Source organism: Carcharhinus amblyrhynchos, unplaced genomic scaffold (assembly GCF_965287045.1).
Source record: "Carcharhinus amblyrhynchos unplaced genomic scaffold, sCarAmb.v2.hapA chromosome_233, whole genome shotgun sequence".
In the NCBI taxonomy this organism is placed as follows: domain Eukaryota; kingdom Metazoa; phylum Chordata; class Chondrichthyes; order Carcharhiniformes; family Carcharhinidae; genus Carcharhinus; species Carcharhinus amblyrhynchos.
Window position 1 is genome coordinate 244721 of NW_027649973.1, and position 20280 is coordinate 265000.

The window sequence follows — 20280 nt, forward strand, 5'->3', positions numbered from 1 at the left end:
GGTATATCTAATTTCTTCTCAAAATCTCACAATGTTTTGGCCTCGACTACTTTCTGTGGGAGTGAATTCCACACATTTACCACCCTCTGGGTGAAGAAATTCCCCCTCACCTCAGTCCTAAAAGGTTTACCCCTTATCCTCAAACTATGACCCCCCTTGTTCTGGACTCCCCCCCCACCATCGGGAACATTCCTTCTGAACCTACCCTGTCTTATCCTATTAGAATTTTATAAGTTTCTATCAGATCCCCTCTCACTCTTCTAAACTCCAGTGAATATAATCCTAACTGACTGAGTCTCTCCTCATCACGGACCTGCCATCCCAGGAATCAGCCTGGTAAACATCCGCTGTGCTCCCTCTGTAACAAGAACATCCTTCCTCAGATAAGGAGACCAAAACTGTGTGATACTTCAGAGTGTTACAGTGAGGGGTGTGGGATATATCAGAGTGTTACAGTGAGGGGTGTGGGATATATCAGAGTGTTACAGTGAGGGGTGTGGGATATATCAGAGTGTTACAGTGAGGGGTGTGGGATATATCAGAGTGTTACAGTGAGGGGTGTGGGATATATCAGAGTGTTACAGTGAGGGGTGTGGGGTATATCAGACTGTTACAGTGAGGGGTGTGGGGTATATCAGAGTGTTACAGTGAGGGGTGTGGGGTATATCAGACTGTTACAGTGAGGGGTGTGGGGTATATCAGACTGTTACAGTGAGGGGTGTGGGGTATATCAGAGTGTTACAGTGAGGGGTGTGGGGTATATCAGAGTGTTACAGTGAGGGGTGTGGGATATATCAGAGTGTTACAGTGAGGGGTGTGGGATATATCAGAGTGTTACAGTGAGGGGTGTGGGGTATATCAGAGTGTTCCAGAGAGGGGTGTGGGGTATATCAGAGTGTTACAGTGAGAGGTGTGGGGTATATCAGAGTGTTACAGTGAGGGGTGTGGGATATATCAGAGTGTTACAGTGAGGGGTGTGGGATATATCAGAGTGTTACAGTGAGGGGTGTGGGATATATCAGAGTGTTACAGTGAGGGGTGTGGGATATATCAGAGTGTTACAGTGAGGGGTGTGGGATATATCAGAGTGTTACAGTGAGGGGTGTGGGATATATCAGAGTGTTACAGTGAGGGGTGTGGGATATATCAGAGTGTTACAGTGAGGGGTGTGGGATATATCAGAGTGTTACAGTGAGGGGTATGGGATATATCAGAGTGTTACAGTGAGGGGTGTGGGGTCTATCAGAGTGTTACAGTGAGGGGTGTGGGGTATATCAGAGTGTTACAGTGAGGGGTGTGGGATATATCAGAGTGTTACAGTGAGGGGTGTGGGATATATCAGAGTGTTACAGTGAGGGGTGTAGGGTATATCAGACTTACAGTGAGGGGTGTGGGGTATATCAGAGTGTTACAGTGAGGGTGTGGGATATATCAGACTGTTACAGTGAGGGGTGTGGGGTATATCAGAGTGTTACAGTGAGGGGTGTGGGATATATCAGAGTGTTACAGTGAGGGGTATGGGATATATCAGAGTGTTACAGTGAGGGGTGTGGGATATATCAGAGTGTTACAGTGAGGGGTGTGGGATATATCAGAGTGTTACAGTGAGGGGTGTGGGATATATCAGAGTGTTACAGTGAGGGGTGTGGGATATATCAGAGTGTTACAGTGAGGGGTGTGGGATATATCAGAGTGTTACAGTGAGGGGTGTGGGATATATCGGAGTGTTACAGTGAGGGGTGTGGGGTATATCAGAGTGTTACAGTGAGGGGTGTGGGGTATATCAGACTGTTACAGTGAGGGGTGTGGGGTATATCAGACTGTTACAGTGAGGGGTGTGGGGTATATCAGAGTGTTACAGTGAGGGGTGTGGGGTATATCAGAGTGTTACAGTGAGGGGTGTGGGATATATCAGAGTGTTACAGTGAGGGGTGTGGGATATATCAGAGTGTTACAGTGAGGGGTGTGGGGTATATCAGAGTGTTCCAGAGAGGGGTGTGGGGTATATCAGAGTGTTACAGTGAGAGGTGTGGGGTATATCAGAGTGTTACAGTGAGGGGTGTGGGATATATCAGAGTGTTACAGTGAGGGGTGTGGGATATATCAGAGTGTTACAGTGAGGGGTGTGGGATATATCAGAGTGTTACAGTGAGGGGTGTGGGATATATCAGAGTGTTACAGTGAGGGGTGTGGGATATATCAGAGTGTTACAGTGAGGGGTGTGGGATATATCAGAGTGTTACAGTGAGGGGTGTGGGATATATCAGAGTGTTACAGTGAGGGGTGTGGGATATATCAGAGTGTTACAGTGAGGGGTATGGGATATATCAGAGTGTTACAGTGAGGGGTGTGGGGTCTATCAGAGTGTTACAGTGAGGGGTGTGGGGTATATCAGAGTGTTACAGTGAGGGGTGTGGGATATATCAGAGTGTTACAGTGAGGGGTGTGGGATATATCAGAGTGTTACAGTGAGGGGTGTAGGGTATATCAGACTTACAGTGAGGGGTGTGGGGTATATCAGAGTGTTACAGTGAGGGTGTGGGATATATCAGACTGTTACAGTGAGGGGTGTGGGGTATATCAGAGTGTTACAGTGAGGGGTGTGGGATATATCAGAGTGTTACAGTGAGGGGTATGGGATATATCAGAGTGTTACAGTGAGGGGTGTGGGATATATCAGAGTGTTACAGTGAGGGGTGTGGGATATATCAGAGTGTTACAGTGAGGGGTGTGGGATATATCAGAGTGTTACAGTGAGGGGTGTGGGATATATCAGAGTGTTACAGTGAGGGGTGTGGGATATATCAGAGTGTTACAGTGAGGGGTGCGGGATATATCAGAGTGTTACAGTGAGCAGTGAGGGGTATGGGATATATCAGAGTGTTACAGTGAGGGGTGTGGGATATATCAGAGTGTTACAGTGAGGGGTGTGGGATATATCAGAGTGTTACAGTGAGGGGTGTGGGGTATATCAGAGTGTTACAGTGAGGGGTATGGGATATATCAGAGTGTTACAGTGAGGGGTGCGGGATATATCAGAGTGTTACAGTGAGGGGTGTGGGATATATCAGAGTGTTACAGTGAGGGGTGTGGGGTATATCAGAGTGTTACAGTGAGGGGTGTGGGATATATCAGAGTGTTACAGTGAGGGGTATGGGATATATCAGAGTGTTACAGTGAGGGGTGTGGGATATATCAGAGTGTTACAGTGAGGGGTGTGGGATATATCAGAGTGTTACAGTGAGGGGTGTGGGATATATCAGAGTGTTACAGTGAGGGGTGTGGGATATATCAGAGTGTTACAGTGAGGGGTGTGGGATATATCAGAGTGTTACAGTGAGGGGTGTGGGTATATCAGAGTGTTACAGTGACGGGTGCGGGATATATCAGAGTGTTACAGTGAGGGGTGTGGGATATATCAGAGTGTTACAGTGAGGGGTGTGGGATATATCAGAGTGTTACAGTGAGGGGTGTGGGGTATATCAGAGTGTTCCAGAGAGGGGTGTGGGGTATATCAGAGTGTTACAGTGAGAGGTGTGGGGTATATCAGAGTGTTACAGTGAGGGGTGTGGGATATATCAGAGTGTTACAGTGAGGGGTGTGGGATATATCAGAGTGTTACAGTGAGGGGTGTGGGATATATCAGAGTGTTACAGTGAGGGGTGTGGGATATATCAGAGTGTTACAGTGAGGGGTGTGGGATATATCAGAGTGTTACAGTGAGGGGTATGGGATATATCAGAGTGTTACAGTGAGGGGTGTGGGGTCTATCAGAGTGTTACAGTGAGGGGTGTGGGGTATATCAGAGTGTTACAGTGAGGGGTGTGGGATATATCAGAGTGTTACAGTGAGGGGTGTGGGATATATCAGAGTGTTACAGTGAGGGGTGTAGGGTATATCAGACTGTTACAGTGAGGGGTGTGGGGTATATCAGAGTGTTACAGTGAGGGTGTGGGATATATCAGACTGTTACAGTGAGGGGTGTGGGGTATATCAGAGTGTTACAGTGAGGGGTGTGGGATATATCAGAGTGTTACAGTGAGGGGTGTGGGATATATCAGAGTGTTACAGTGAGGGGTATGTGATATATCAGAGTGTTACAGTGAGGGGTGTGGGATATATCAGAGTGTTACAGTGAGGGGTGTGGGATATATCAGAGTGTTACAGTGAGGGGTGTGGGATATATCAGAGTGTTACAGTGAGGGGTGTGGGTATATCAGAGTGTTACAGTGACGGGTGCGGGATATATCAGAGTGTTACAGTGAGGGGTGTGGGATATATCAGAGTGTTACAGTGAGGGGTGTGGGATATATCAGAGTGTTACAGTGAGGGGTGTGGGGTATATCAGAGTGTTCCAGAGAGGGGTGTGGGGTATATCAGAGTGTTACAGTGAGAGGTGTGGGGTATATCAGAGTGTTACAGTGAGGGGTGTGGGATATATCAGAGTGTTACAGTGAGGGGTGTGGGATATATCAGAGTGCTACAGTGAGGGGTGTGGGATATATCAGAGTGTTACAGTGAGGGGTGTGGGATATATCAGAGTGTTACAGTGAGGGGTGTGGAGATATATCAGAGTGTTACAGTGAGGGGTGTGGGATATATCAGAGTGTTACAGTGAGGGGTGTGGGGTATATCAGAGTGTTCCAGAGAGGGGTGTGGGGTATATCAGAGTGTTACAGTGAGAGGTGTGGGGTATATCAGAGTGTTACAGTGAGGGGTGTGGGATATATCAGAGTGTTACAGTGAGGGGTGTGGGATATATCAGAGTGTTACAGTGAGGGGTGTGGGATATATCAGAGTGTTACAGTGAGGGGTGTGGGATATATCAGAGTGTTACAGTGAGGGGTGTGGGATATATCAGAGTGTTACAGTGAGGGGTGTGGGATATATCAGAGTGTTACAGTGAGGGGTGTGGGATATATCAGAGTGTTACAGTGAGGGGTGTGGGATATATCAGAGTGTTACAGTGAGGGGTGTGGGATATATCAGAGTGTTACAGTGAGGGGTGTGGGATATATCAGAGTGTTACAGTGAGGGGTATGGGATATATCAGAGTGTTACAGTGAGGGGTGTGGGGTCTATCAGAGTGTTACAGTGAGGGGTGTGGGGTATATCAGAGTGTTACAGTGAGGGGTGTGGGATATATCAGAGTGTTACAGTGAGGGGTGTGGGATATATCAGAGTGTTACAGTGAGGGGTGTAGGGTATATCAGACTGTTACAGTGAGGGGTGTGGGGTATATCAGAGTGTTACAGTGAGGGTGTGGGATATATCAGACTGTTACAGTGAGGGGTGTGGGATATATCAGAGTGTTACAGTGAGGGGTATGGGATATATCAGAGTGTTACAGTGAGGGGTGTGGGGTCTATCAGAGTGTTACAGTGAGGGGTGTGGGATATATCAGGGTGTTACAGTGAGGGGTGTGGGATATATCAGAGTGTTACAGTGAGGGGTGTGGGATATATCAGAGTGTTACAGTGAGGGGTGTGGGATATATCAGAGTGTTACAGTGAGGGGTGTGGGATATATCAGAGTGTTACAGTGAGGGGTGTGGGATATATCAGAGTGTTACAGTGAGTGGTGTGGGTATATCAGAGTGTTACAGTGACGGGTGCGGGATATATCAGAGTGTTACAGTGAGGGGTGTGGGGTATTTCGGAGTGTTACAGTGAGGGGTGTGGGATATATCAGAGTGTTACAGTGAGGGGTGCGGGATATATCAGAGTGTTACAGTGAGGGGTGTGGGGTATATCAGAGTGTTACAGTGAGGGGTGTGGGATATATCAGAGTGTTACAGTGAGGGGTGTGGGATATATCAGAGTGTTACAGTGAGGGGTGTGGGGTATATCAGAGTGTTACAGTGAGGGGTGTGGGATATATCAGAGTGTTACAGTGAGGGGTGTGGGATATATCAGAGTGTTACAGTGAGGGGTGTGGGATATATCAGAGTGTTACAGTGAGGGGTGTGGGATATATCAGAGTGTTACAGTGAGTGGTGTGGGATATATCAGAGTGTTACAGTGAGGGGTGTGGGGTAAACCAGAATGGTATAGTTGAGGATATTATTATCCTGAGCCACTGTTTTAAATCTGTCCCCCTCTGCTTCACTCTCTCTCTCTCTCTCTCTTTCTCTCCCACGATTTCCCACCACCGAGATCCTGTTATTAAATTGTGAGCCTGATTCCCTCCTGTTCTTGTATATCCAGTAGAGGTCGCAATTTGTCCCAAATTGTTATCAGATTTTTCACCATTGAAGCAATGAACCAGTTCTCCTTATTCACGAGACGCTGTTTTACACGGCCACACATTATCCCTCGTTTTATTCCCTCGCTCCAAATCTCCAGTTCTGCTCGATTTTAACATGTCCGCTACGACTCTCACCAACTTTTACAGATGCCCCATAGAAAGCATCCTTTCTGGTTGTATCACAGCTCGGTCTGGGCTCCTGCTCTGCCCAAGACCGCAAGGAACCACAAAAGGGTGGTGAATGTAGCCCCAATCCATCACACAAACCAGCCTCCCGTCCATCGACTCCGTCTACACTTCCCGCTGCCTCGGGGAAACGCAGCCGGCATAATCAAGGACCCCACCCCCCACACACACACACACACCCCGGGCATTCTCTCTTCCACCTTCTTCCGTCGGGAAAAAGATACAGAAGTCTGAGGTCCTGTACCGACCGACTCAAGAACAGCTTCTTCCCTGCTGCTGTCAGACTTTTGAATGGACCTACCTCGCACTAAGCTGATCTTTCTCTACACCCTCGCTGTGACTGTAACACGACATTCTGCACCCTCTCCTTTCCTTCTCTATGAACAGCATGCTATCTCTGTATAGCGCACAAGAAACAATACTTTTCACTGTATCGCAATACATGTGACAATAATAAATCAAATATTAAGTTGATCTTTCTCTACACCCTACCTGTGTCTGTGACACTCCATCCTGCACTCCTTTCCTTCTCTATGAACGGTATGTTTTATCTGTATAGCGCGCAAGAAACAATACTTTTCACTGTATCCCAGTACATGTGACAATAATAAATCAAATATTAAGTTGATCTTTCTCTACACCCTCGCTGTGACTGTAACACTACATTCTGCACCCTCTCCTTTCCTTCTCGATGAATGGTATACTTTGTATAGCGTGCAAGAAATCAAATCAAAATGCATCAAGCAGGGATCTTGGTGTAACATGTCCTATTTTGCACTCAGACTCCACACCATCCGTTTATTGATTAGATTTATTATTGTCACATGTTTTGGGATACAGTGAAAAGTATTGTTTCTTGCACGCTATACAAAGCATACCGTTCATAGAGAAGGAAAGGAGAGAGTGCAGAATGTAGTGTTACAGTCACAGATAGGGTATAGAGAACTTAATATTTGATTTATTATTGTCACATGTATTGGGATACAGTGAAAAGTGTTGTTTCTTGCACGCTGTACAGGCAAAGCATACCGTTCATAGAGAAGTAAAGGAGAGGGTGCAGAATGTAGTGTTACAGTCACAGCCAGGGTGTAGAGAGATCAGCTTAATATTTGATTTGATTTATTATTGTCACATGTACTGGGATACAGTGAAAAGTATTGTTTCTTGCGCGCTATATAGACAAAGCATACCGTTCATAGAGAAGGAAGGGCATGGGTGCAGAGTGGGGCGGCACAGTGGGTTAGCACTGCTGCCTCTCAGCGCCAGGGACCCGGGTTTGGTCACTGTTTGTGTGGAGTCCGCACGTTCTCCCCGTGTCTGCGTGGGTTTCTTCCGGGTGCTCCGGTTTCCTCCTGAAGATTTGTGTGTTTTGCCGTGCTAAATTGCCCCTCAGTGGGTTAGTAGGGTTATGGGGATAGGGCCTGGCTGGGATGGTTGTCGGTGCAGACTCGATGGGCTGAATGGCCTCCTTCTGCACTGCAGGGATTCTATGAAGCTATGATGATTCTAGTGTTACAGTCACAGCTGGGGTGTGGGGAAAGATGTGCTTGACACCAGACAGGTCCATTCAAAAGTCTGACAGCAGCAGGGAAGAAGCTGTTCTTGAGTCGTTCGGTCTCTGTCTCTGTCTCTCTCTCTCTCTACCTCTCTGTCCATCTCTTTCTCTCTGTCTCTCTCTCACTCTCTCTGTCTCTCTCCCTTCCCCTCTCTCACTCTCTGTCTTTCTCTCACTCTCTCTGTCTCTGTCTCTGTCTCTCTCTCTCTCTCTGTGCTGTTCAGACACCTCCCCCATTGCTGTTTCAGGTTACACTGGGATCACAGTCCAAGGAGATTGAACCTTGCCAGAGATCGGAGTGAAGGACAAAGGGTAAACACTCAATAGATAATGATTGATGGTATAGAACATAGAACGTAGAACATTACAGCGCAGAACAGGCCCTTCGGCCCACGATGTTGTGCCGACCAGTTAAAAAACAATGACCCACTAATCTAAACCAATCCCTTTTCGTCCATAAACCTATCCACGGATCTCTTAAACGCCCCCAAACTAGGCGCATTTACAACTGCAGCAGGCAGGGCATTCCAGTCCCTCACCACCCTCTGGGTAAAGAACCTACCCCTGGCATCCGTCCTATAACTACCCCCCCTTAATTTAAAGCCATGCCCCCTCGTGCTAGTTTTCTCCATCAGAGGAAAAAGGCTATCACTATCCACCCTATCTAAACCTCTAATCATCTTATATGTTTCAATAAGATCCCCTCTTAGCCGTATGTCAGGCAACACTCTCAGAGCAGAGAGAGAGAAAGAGAGAGAGAGAGAAAGACAGGGAGAAAGACAGTGTCAGAGAGAGGGAGAGAGACAGAGCGAGGGAGAAAGACAGCGAGAGAGAGACAGGTGGAGAAAGAGAGATAGAGATAGAGAGACAGAGGGAGAACAACAGAGAGAAAGAGAGAGACAGAAAGACGGAGAGAGACAGCAGGACAGAGACAGAGAGCGAGGGAGAGAGACAGATGGAGAGACACAGAGATAGACAGACAGGGAGAGAGAGAGAGAGGAAGAGAGACAGAGACAGGGAGAGAGAGAGAGACAGAGAGAGAGGAAGAGAGAGACAGATGGAGAGAGAGACAGGGAGAGAGAGAGAAAGACAGCGAGAGAGAGAGAGAGACAGACAGACATTGAGAAATAAAGAGTCAGAGACGGAGACAGAGAGAGAGATACACGCACAGAAAGAGGGAGAAAGTGAGAGAGACGGAGAAACAGAAAGATAGAAAGAGGAAGAGATTTTCACAGCAGTTAAACTCTTCTTGTCAACTGAGACGAGCAGAGACTAAAAGACCCTTTGGGGAAATGGCAAAGTTAACAGAACGACCTTTGGAAAGGTTATCCTCCGTATCACATTCCGGTTAAACCAGGACCTGCAGCTGTGGGGGAGGGGAACCTGTGGATCTGCTCGGAGACAACTCAGAGCTTCAGTACAGATCGAATAGTCCCAAAACTCCTTCTACACTGTCCCCCCATCAAACACTCCCAGGACAGGTACAGCACGGGGTTAGATACAGAGTAAAGCTCCCTCTACACTGTCTCCCCATCAAACACTCCCAGGACAGGTACAGCACGGGGTTAGATACAGAGTAAAGCTCCCTCGACACTGTCCCCCCATCAAACACTCCCAGGACAGGTACAACACGGGGTTAGATACAGAGTAAATCTCCCTCCACACTGTCCCCCCATCAAACACTCCCAGGACAGGTACAGCACAGGGTTAGATACAGAGTAAAGCTCCCTCTACACTGTCCCCCCATCAAACACTCCCAGGACAGGTACAGCACGGGGTTAGATACAGAGTAAAGCTCCCTCTACACTGTCCCCCATCAAACACTCCCAGGACAGGTACAGCACGGGGTTAGATACAGAGTAAAGCTCCCTCTACACTGTCCCCCACCAAACACTCCCAGGACAGGGACAGCACGGGGTTAGATACAGAGTAAAGCTCCCTCTACACTGTCCCCCCATCAAACACTCCCAGGACAGGTACAGCACGGGGTTAGATACAGAGTAAAGCTCCCTCTACACTGTCCTCCCATCAAACACTCCCAGGACAGTTACAGCATGGGGTTAGATACAGAGTAAAGCTCCCTCTACACGTCCCCCATCAAACAGTCCCAGGACAGGTACAGCACGGGGTTAGAGACAGAGTAAAGCTCCCTCTACACTGTCCCCTCATCAAACACTCCCAGGACAGGTACAGCACGGGGTTAGATACAGAGTAAAGCTCCCTCTACACTGTCCCCCCATCAAACACTCCCAGGACAGGTACAGCATGGGGTTAGATACAGAGTAAAGCTCCCTCTACACGTCCCCCATCAAACAGTCCCAGGACAGGTACAGCACGGGGTTAGAGACAGAGTAAAGCTCCCTCTACACTGTCCCCTCATCAAACACTCCCAGGACAGGTACAGCACGGGGTTAGATACAGAGTAAAGCTCCCTGTACACTGTCCCCCCTTCAAACACTCCCCGTTATCTGGGACTTTGTACCTGCATGTTTGAGTGTAGTCAAACACTCTGTACTCCTGCATACTAAATTCCTGTTATCGGATCCTACATTCCGAACTGTAACCTCAGCATTATCGTTACGATGTAGACCAAATATATTGGACAAAGCTCATTTAAAGAAAGGAATGGAACTATTAAATTAATCTATTTTGAAATCTGAATCTAACCTTCCCCACCCTCCCCTCTTGACAGTCAATAGTATGAACATTCTGTATCCCCTCTCCCACTATCAACATCCTGGCGATTACCATTAACCAGAAACTGAACTGGGACCCAGCCGGCAACAGAGAACGTCACCAATCTTGACAGTTCAAAGATGTGCAGGTTGGGTGGATTGGCCATGCTAAATTGTCCCTTAGTGTCCAAAGATGTGTGGGATGGGTGGATTGGCCATGTTAAATTGCCCCTTAGTGGCCAAAAATGTGTGGGATGGGTGGATTGGCCATGCTAAATTGCCCCTTAGTGTCCAAAGATGTGCAGGTTGGGTGGATTGGCCATGCTAAATTGCCCCTCAGTGTCCAAAGATGTGCGGGATGGGTGGATTGACCATGCTAAATTGTCCCCTCAGTGTCCAAAGATGTGCAGGTTGGGTGGTTGGCTGTGGTAAATTGACCCTTAGTGTCCTGGGATGCATAGATGAGAACGGATTAGTGGGGTAAATATGTGAGGTTACGGAGATAGGGCCTGGGTGGGTTTGTGGTCAGTGCAGACTCGATGGGCCGAATGGCCTCCTTCTGCACTGTGGGTTTTTGTGATTCTGTGATCTGCCCCCTTGATATTCAATGGTGTTATTAGCACTGAATCCCCTCCCCAATTATCAACATCCTGGGGGTTACCATTGACCAGAAACTGAACTGGGACTCAGCTTGTTAGAGAGAAGCTAACCCTCCCCCTTATCTTGACATTCACACAGTGACACAGTGGGTTAGCACTTCTGCCTCACAGCACCAGGGACCCGGGTTCAATTCCCAGGGGGAGGCACGGTGACACAGTGGGTTAGCATCACTGCCTCACAGCGCCAGCACTGCTGTCTCACAGCGCCAGGGACCCGGGTTCGATTCCCGGCCTCGGGTCACTGTCTGTGCGGAGTCTGCACATTCTCCCCGTGTCTGTGTGGGTTTCCTCCGGTTTCCTCCCACAGTCTGAGAGACGTGCTGGTTAGGGTGCATTGGGCCGTGCTAAATTCTCCCTCAGTGTAACCCCAACAGGAGTGTGGCGACTAGGGGATTTTCACAGTAACTTCATTGCAGTGTTAATGTCAGCCTACTTGTGACACTGATAAATAAACTTTGAAAAAAAAATTCAATGATACAGCATGGGTTAGCCATCACTGTATCCCCCGTCCCCCACTATTGATATCCTGGGGGTTACCATTGACCAGAAACTGAAGTGGGACCCAGCCATATAAATACTGTGGCTCCCAGAGCAGGACAGGGGCTGGGAATCCTGCAGAGAGTAACTCACCTCCCCCCCAAAAGCCCTGTCCCACCATCTACAAGGGACACAAGTCAGGATGGGAGACTCTCCGCTCGCCCGGATGGGTGCGGCTCCCGACAACACCTCAAGAAAGCTCGACACCATCCAGGACAAAGCAGCACCACCACCCCGACCCTCCCCGCTCGATCGACACGCTAACCACAAACATTCACTCCGTCCACCACTGACCCAGCCGTGTGTCCACCTCAATTATAGAATCTCTGCAGTGCAGAAGGAGGCCCATCGGGTCTGTACTGACCACACTCCCCCCCCTCTCCCAGGCTCTATTGCCATCACCCCACACATTTACCCTGCTAATCTCCCTGATACTTGGGGCAATTTGGCATGGCCAATCCACCCAACCCACACATCTTTGGACACTAAGGGACAATTTAGCATGGCCAATCCACCCAACCTGCACATCTTTGGACACTAAGGGACAACTTAGCATGGCTAATCCACCTAACCTGCACATCTTTGGACACTAAGGGACAATTTAGCATGGCCAATCCACCCAACCTGCACATCTTTGGACACTAAGGGACAACTTAGCATGGCCAATCCACCCAACCTGCACATCTTTGGACACTAAGGGACAATTTAGCATGGCCAATCCACCCAACCTGCACATCTTTGGACACTAAGGGACAACTTAGCATGGCCAATCCACCCAACCTGCACATCTTTGGACACTAAGGGACAATTTAGCATGGCCAATCCACCCAACCTGCACATCTTTGGACACTAAGGGACAACTTAGCATGGCTAATCCACCTAACCTGCACATCTTTGGACACTAAGGGACAATTTAGCATGGCCAATCCACCCAACCTGCACATCTTTGGACACTAAGGGACAACTTAGCATGGCCAATCCACCCAACCTGCACATCTTTGGACACTAAGGGACAATTTAGCATGGCCAATCCACCCAACCTGCACATCTTTGGACACTAAGGGACAACTTAGCATGGCCAATCCACCCAACCTGCACATCTTTGGACACTCAGGGACAATTTAGCATGGCCAATCCACTCAACCCGCACATCATTGGATATAAGGGGCAATTTGAGCATGGCTAATTCAGACACATCTTTGAACTGTGGGAGGAAACCCACGCAGACACGGGAAGAACGTGCAGACTTCACACAGACAGTGACCCGAGGCTGGAATTGAACCCGGGTCCCTGGTGCCGTGAGGTAGCGATGCTAACCACTGTGCCAGCCGTGACAAGGGTGCACCGCAGCGACTCGACAAGGCTCCTTCAACAGCACCCCCTAAACTCGCCACCGCTACCACCCGGAAGGACAAGGTGATCAGACGCAAGACACATGGGGATCACCCATCGCATGTGGGAGACATGATGAGTCCATTTACAGATGGAACCATAGAAAATTACAACTCAGAAACAGGCCTTTTGGCCCTTCTTGTCTGTGCCGATCCATTTTTTGCCTAGTCCCACTGACCTGCACCTGGACCATATCCCTCCCCACCCCTCTCATCCATGTACCTGTCCAAGCTTTCCTTCAATGTTAAAAGTGACCCCGCATTTATCCGTCAGCTCATTCCACACTCCCACCACTCTCTGCGTGAAGAATCCCACCCCTCAATATTCCCTTTAAACTTTTCTCCTTTCACCCTTAACCCATGCCCTCTGGTTTTTTTCTCCCCTAGCCTCAGTGGAAAAAGCCTGCTTGCATTCACTCCATCTACGCCCATCAGAAACTTATACACCTCGATCAAATCTCCCCTCATTCTTCTACACTCCAGGGAATAAAGTCCGAACCTATTCAATCTCTCTCTCTGTAACTCAGCTTCTCAAATCCCGGCAACAACCTTGTGAACCTTCTCTGCACTCTTTCAACCTTATTAATATCCTTCCTGTAATAAGGTGACCAAAACTGTACACAATACTCTAAATTCGGCCTCACCAATGCCTTATATAACCTCACCGTAACACCCCAACTTTTGTACTCGATTTATAAAGGCCAATGTACCAAAAGCACTCTTTGCGACCCTATCCATCTGTGACGCCACGTTCAGGGAGTTCTGTAGCTATGACAATAGAGATGGCGTGTGCAGTTGACAGCGTGTAGGATCATTATTGACTGGAGCGATGGTTGGATGAATGGGCAGAGGGGTGGCAAAAGGAATCCCTAACCCTAACCCGGGAAGGCGTCTGGGAAGGAAAAGGGAATCCTCCATGAATGGGAAGATACCGAGGGGGCCCGAGGATTTGATTTGTTTTGTTCACCTTGTGGCAGTGCTACACCCTGGAGAGACATAGAACACAGAAAAACTACAGCACAAACAGGCCCTTCGGCCCACAAGTTGAGCCGATCATATCCCTACCTACCAGGCCTATCTATGACCCCCAATCCCATTAAATCCCATGTCCTCATCCAGAAGTCTCTTAAAAGACCCCAGCGAGTTCGCCTCTACCACCACCAACAGCAGCCGATTCCACTCACTCACCACCCTCTGAGTGAAAAACTTACCCCTGACATCTCCTCTGTACCTGCTCCCCAGCATCTTAAACCTGTGTCCTCTCGTAGCGACCATTTCAGCCCTGGGAAATAGCCTCCGAGAATCCACCCTATCTATTCCTCTCAACCTCTATCAGGTCACCTCTCAACCTTCGTCTCTCCAGGGAGAAGAGTCCCAGCTCCCTCAACCTATCCTCATAAGGCATGCCTCCCAATCCAGGCAACATCCTTGTAAATCTCCTCTGCACCCTCTCAATAGCTTCCACATCCTTCCTGTAGTGAGGCGACCAGAACCACGCACAGTACTCCAAGTGGGGTCTGACAAGGGTCTTATAAAGCTGCAGCATTAAGTGACTGTCCACAGATCCCAAAATGTAACCGGACGGATACACAAGCTGGTCGAGAAAGTAAACGGAACACTTTTCTTAATTGGGCGAGGTGTTAAACGGGGAAGCTGGGTGACACGGTGGCACAGTGGGTTAGCACTGCTGCCTCGCAGAGCCAGGGACCCCGGTTCGATTCCCGGTCACTGTCTGTGCAGAGTCTGCACATTCTCCCCGTGTCTGTGTGGGTTTCCTCCGGTTTCCTCCCACACTCTGAAAGACGTGCTGGCTAGGGTGCATTGGCCGTGCTAAATTCTCCCTCAGTGTCACCCGAACAGGCGCTGGAGTGTGGTGACTAGGGGATTTTCACAGTAACTTCATTGCAGTATTAATGTAAGCCTTACTTGTGACACGAATAAACTTGCTGTCCACCTCTCCCTCTGTCTCTCTCTCTCTCTCTCATCTGTCTTTCTTCATCTCTCTGTCTCTCTCTCCCTTTTTCTGTCTCTCTCTCCTCCTTTCTCTGTCTTTCCCTCTCTCTGATTCTCCCTCTGTCTCTTTCTCTCTCTGTCCCTCTCTCTCTCTGTCTGTGTCTCTTTGTCTCTCCATCTGCTGCTCTGGCTTCCTCCCAGTCCAAATGATATGCTGGTTTGATTTGATTTAATTTATTATTGTCACATGTACTGGGGTACAATGAAAAATATTATTTCTTGCGCGCTATACAGACAAAGCATACCGTTCATAGAGAAGGAAAGGAGACAGTGCAGAATGTAGTGTTACAGTCACAGCTAGGGTGTAGGGAAAGATCAACTTAATATTTGATTTGATCTATTATTGTCACATAGATTGGGATACAGTGAAAAGTATTGTCTCTTGTGCGCTATACAGACAAAGCATACCGTTCATAGAGAAGGAAAGGAGAGGGTGCAGAATGTAGTGTTACAGTCACAGCGAGGGTGTAGAGAAAGATCAACTTAATGTGAGGTAGGTCCATTCAAAAGTCTGACAGCAGCAGGGAAGAAGGTGTTCTTGAGTCGGTCGGTACGTGACCTCAGACTTTTCCTGAAGGAACAAGATGGAAGAGAGATTGTCCAGGGTGTGTGAAGTCCTTTGCCCCGAGGCATCGAATGGTATGTTGGCCTTCAGAGCGAGAGGATTTGAGTAGAGGAATAGGGATGTTTTGCTTCAATTGTACAGGGTGTTGGTGAGGCCACACCTGGAGTATTGTGTGCAGTTTTGGTGTCCGTATCTGAGGAAGGATGTTCCTTGTTACAGAGGGAGCACAGCGAAGGTTTACCAGGCTGATTCCTGGGATGGCAGGTCTGTCATATGAGCAGAGACTCAGTCGGTTCGGATTACGTTCACTGGAGTTTAGAAGAGTGAGAGGGGATCTCATAGAAACTTATAAAATTCTAACAGGATTAGACAGGGTAGATTCAGAAAGAATGTTCCCCGATGGTGGGGGGGGGAGACCAGAACTCGGGGGTCATAGTTTGAGGATAAGGGGTAAACCTTTCAGGACTGAGGCGATGGGAAACTTCTTCACCCAGAGGGTGGCGAATGTGTGGAATTCACTCCCACAGAAAGTAGTTCAGGACAAAACGTCGTGAGATTTTGAGAAGAAATTAGATATCGCCCTTGGGACTAAAGGGATCGAGGGGAGGTGGTGGTGGCCCAGGGTATTATCGCTGGATTATTAACCCAGGAACTCAACTAACGTTCTGGAGGTCCGAATCCCGCCTCGGCAGATGGTGGAAATTGAATTCAATGGAAAAAGATATCTGGGATTAAGAATCTACGGATGACCCAGTGCCGGGGAAAACCCATCCAGTTCCCTTTAGGGAAGGAAATCTGCCCTCCTCACCCCGGTCTGGCCTACAAGTGACTCCAGAGAGACACACGGCAATGTGGGTGACTCTCAACTGCCCCTCCGAGGGGCAACTGGGGATGGGCAATAAATGCTGGCCCGGTCAGTGACCCCCGTGAATAAAGAACACCCCCCCCCCCCCCCCCCCCCCACCACCACCCCACCACTCAGACCCTGCTTCGGAGCTGGGTTCAATGGAATGGTTGTTATCGGTGAAGGGAGGTTGGCCGGGGAGGGGGGTTGCTGGGATAGCAGCAGGGGAGGGGCCGAACGTCCCCTCCCTGCCCGAATCGAGGGTTCTCACGCACACACGGAGAGATTCACGGAGGAGCCTCATTTTTAACCGCCTGCCCCGACTGGGTGAAGCAGAACGGTTATTCGGACGAGGCTTGCTGACGCACGGCCCAGAGCTCGGTGTACACACCTCAATGCGGCTCCTTCACTGGGAGCGACAGGGAGGGGGGAGGAGGACAGGCACATACAGACCCCCCCCCCCCTCCTTCTCATAGAACCCCTACAGTGCAGAAGGCTGCCATTCAGCCCATCGAGTCTGCACCGACAGCAAGCCCACCCAGACCCTATCCTCGTAACCCCCACATATTTACCCCACACTAACCTACGCATCCCAATTTAGCATGGGAATCCCATCCTCGTTGCCAGATTGTGGTGGGAATTCTGAACATTTCAATGTCCCCTGCAGCCTCGTCCATCAAACTGGACAGTCCAATTACAATAATACACATTATTACCCCCCCCATCCCCAAAAACCCCATCCCCTAAAACCCATCCTCAAACCCCGAGGGAATCCCATCCTCATTGCCAGATTGTGGTGGGAATTTGAACATTTCAACGTCCCATGCAGCCTCGTCCATCAAACTGGACAGTCCAATTACAATAATACATAGTATTACCCCCCCATCCACTAAAACCCATCCTCAAACCCCATGGGAATCCCATCCTCGTTGCCAGATTGTGGCAGGAATTCTGAACATTTCAATGTCCCGTGCAGCCTCGTCCATCAAACTGGACAGTCCAATTACAATAATACAGTGTAACCCCCATCCCCTAAAACCCATCCTCAAACCCTGAGGGAATCCTGTCCTCGTTGCCAGATCGTAGAGGGAATTCTGAACATCTAGCATGGCCAATCAACCTAACCCGCACATCTTTTGGACTGTGGCAGGAAATCGGAGCACCCAGAGGAAACCCACGCAGACATGGGGAGGGGGGGGAGGGAGAGAATGTGCAGACTCCACGCAGGTAGTGACCCAAGGCCGGGAATCGAACCCAGGGATGCTGGCGCCATGAGGCAGTAGTGCTAACCCACCGTGCCTTCCCTCTTCCCTCACTCCGTTTCTCCCTCTCTTTCCCTCTCCCCCTTTCACCCCTCTCCCTCCCTCTCTCCTTCCCGCAGGTGCAGCAGGTTTTCTGGTTTGGAATTTGGGGATTTAGTCTTTAAATTAATGAGGGTGCTTAGAAGAATTCCAGCCACAGTCTGGTGTCAACGCTGGGATTCCCTTGGGATTTGGGGGATGGAATTTGGAGGGTCGCAATGGGGTAATAATGTGTATTATTGTAATTGGACCCTCCAGTCTGATTGACAGGGTTGGGCGGGACATTGAAATGTTCAGAATTCCCTCTACCATCTGGCAATGAGATGGGATTCCCTCAAGGTTTGAGAATGGGTTTTAGGGGATGGGGTAATACGGTGTATTATTATAATTGGACCGTCCAGTTTGATGGACGAGGCTGCACGGGACATTGAAATGTTCAAATTCCTGCCACAATCTGGCAATGAGGATGGGATTCCCTTGGGGTTTGGGGATGGGTTTTGGGGGATGGGGGTGTGGGAATGGGTTTGTGGATTATTGTAATTGGACCCTCTGGTCTGATTGACAAGGTTGGGTGGGACATTGAAATGTTCAGAATGCCCATCACAATCTGGCGACGAGGATGGGATTCCCTCGGTGTTTGGGGTTTGAAGTCAGGGATTGGAGAATACGGCTCTCTGGCCCCAGAGCCTCTTCCTGTCCGCCAATGTGCTGCCGAAATAGGCCCCCCCCCATCCTTTCCCCACAGCGGAATGTCACAACGAGACCCCCCCCCCCCTTGATTGCCCGCCATCCCCTGATGGACAGAGGCTGCTGCCCTGTCATTGGTGAGTTTGGGCTGGGGCCATGTGACGTCTGGGAGCTCTGTCTTCTAGGGACCTCCCACCACCTGAACTCCTCCCACTCGCTGCTCTCTTAAAGGGACCTTCCACCACCTGAGCTCCTGCCCACTTACTTGTCTCTTAAAGGGACCTCACACATCTGAACTCGCCCTCACTGCTTCCTTGAAGGGACCTCACTCTCCTTAGCCCACCCTCGCTGCTCTCTTAAAGGGACCTCACTCTGCCCACCTCCTCCCTCGCCGCTCTGTTAAAGGGGCCACACCTCCCGCCGCCGTGTTGTGGTACAGCACAGAAAAGACCCTTCGGCCCCTCGAGTCTGCACCTGGCGGTGAGTGAAATAGGAGTCACTCCCGTCCCATCCCCGGGGCAGGGAGGACGGGGTGTACGTGTAGCCAGCAACCCTTCCCCCCCCCCCCCCCCCCCATAGAACCCCTACAGGGCACAAGGAGGCCATTCAGCCCCATTCAGTCTGCAAACCCACCCAGGCCCTGTCCTCGTAACCCCCACATATTTACCCCTCTCTAACCTACGCAACCCGGGTCAGTTATCCCCGGATGTTGCAACGTAACAAGCGCTCTTCCAAATAGTTTGGTTCTCTTTTCCTTTGTCCGGATCATTGGGGAATGCCAAATATTTGTCCTGTCATGCCCTCACAGAGATATTCCAACCCAGAAATCTCAGAGACAGAGAGAGAGTAGTGAGTGCGAGTTCAGGCGTGTGAGGCCCTCGTAACAGCGGGAGAGAGAGAGAGAGAGAGAGAGAGCCCTGACTGAGAGTTGAGGTTTGCAACATCCCTATTAGAGAGTAGAGAGAGGCAGGTAAGGCATGTGAGGTCCCCTTTAAGAGAGCAGTGAATGGGGGGGGGGGTGATAAGGAGAGTGAGGCCCCTTTAAGAGAGCAGTGAGGGTGGAGGTAAGGAGAGTGAGGTCCCTTTAAGGAAGGGGCTAGGCTGGGGCTAAGTGGGCTGAACGTCACACTGTGGGGGGAAGGGGCTAGTCTGGGCGTAGATGGGCTGAGTGTCACACTGTGGGTGAGGGGCTAGTCTGGGAGTAGACGGGCTGAGTGTCACACTGTGGGGGGAAGGGGCTAGTCTGGGTGTAGATGGGCTGAGTGTCACACTGTGGGTGAGGGGCTAGTCTGGGAGTAGACGGGCTGAGTGTCACATTGTGGGTGAGGGGCTAGTCTGGGAGTAGACGGGCTGAGTGTCACACTGTGGGTGAGGGGCTAGTCTGGGAGTAGACGGGCTGAGTGTCACTCTGTGGGTGAGGGGCTAGTCTGGGAGTAGATGGGCTGAGTGTCACACTGTGGGTGAGGGGCTAGTCTGGGAGTAGACGGGCTGAGTGTCACACTGTGGGTGAGGGGCTAGTCTGGGAGTAGATGGGCTGAGTGTCACACTGTGGGTGAGGGGCTAGTCTGGGAGTAGACAGGCTGAGTGTCACACTGTGGGTGAGGGGCTAGTCTGGGAGTAG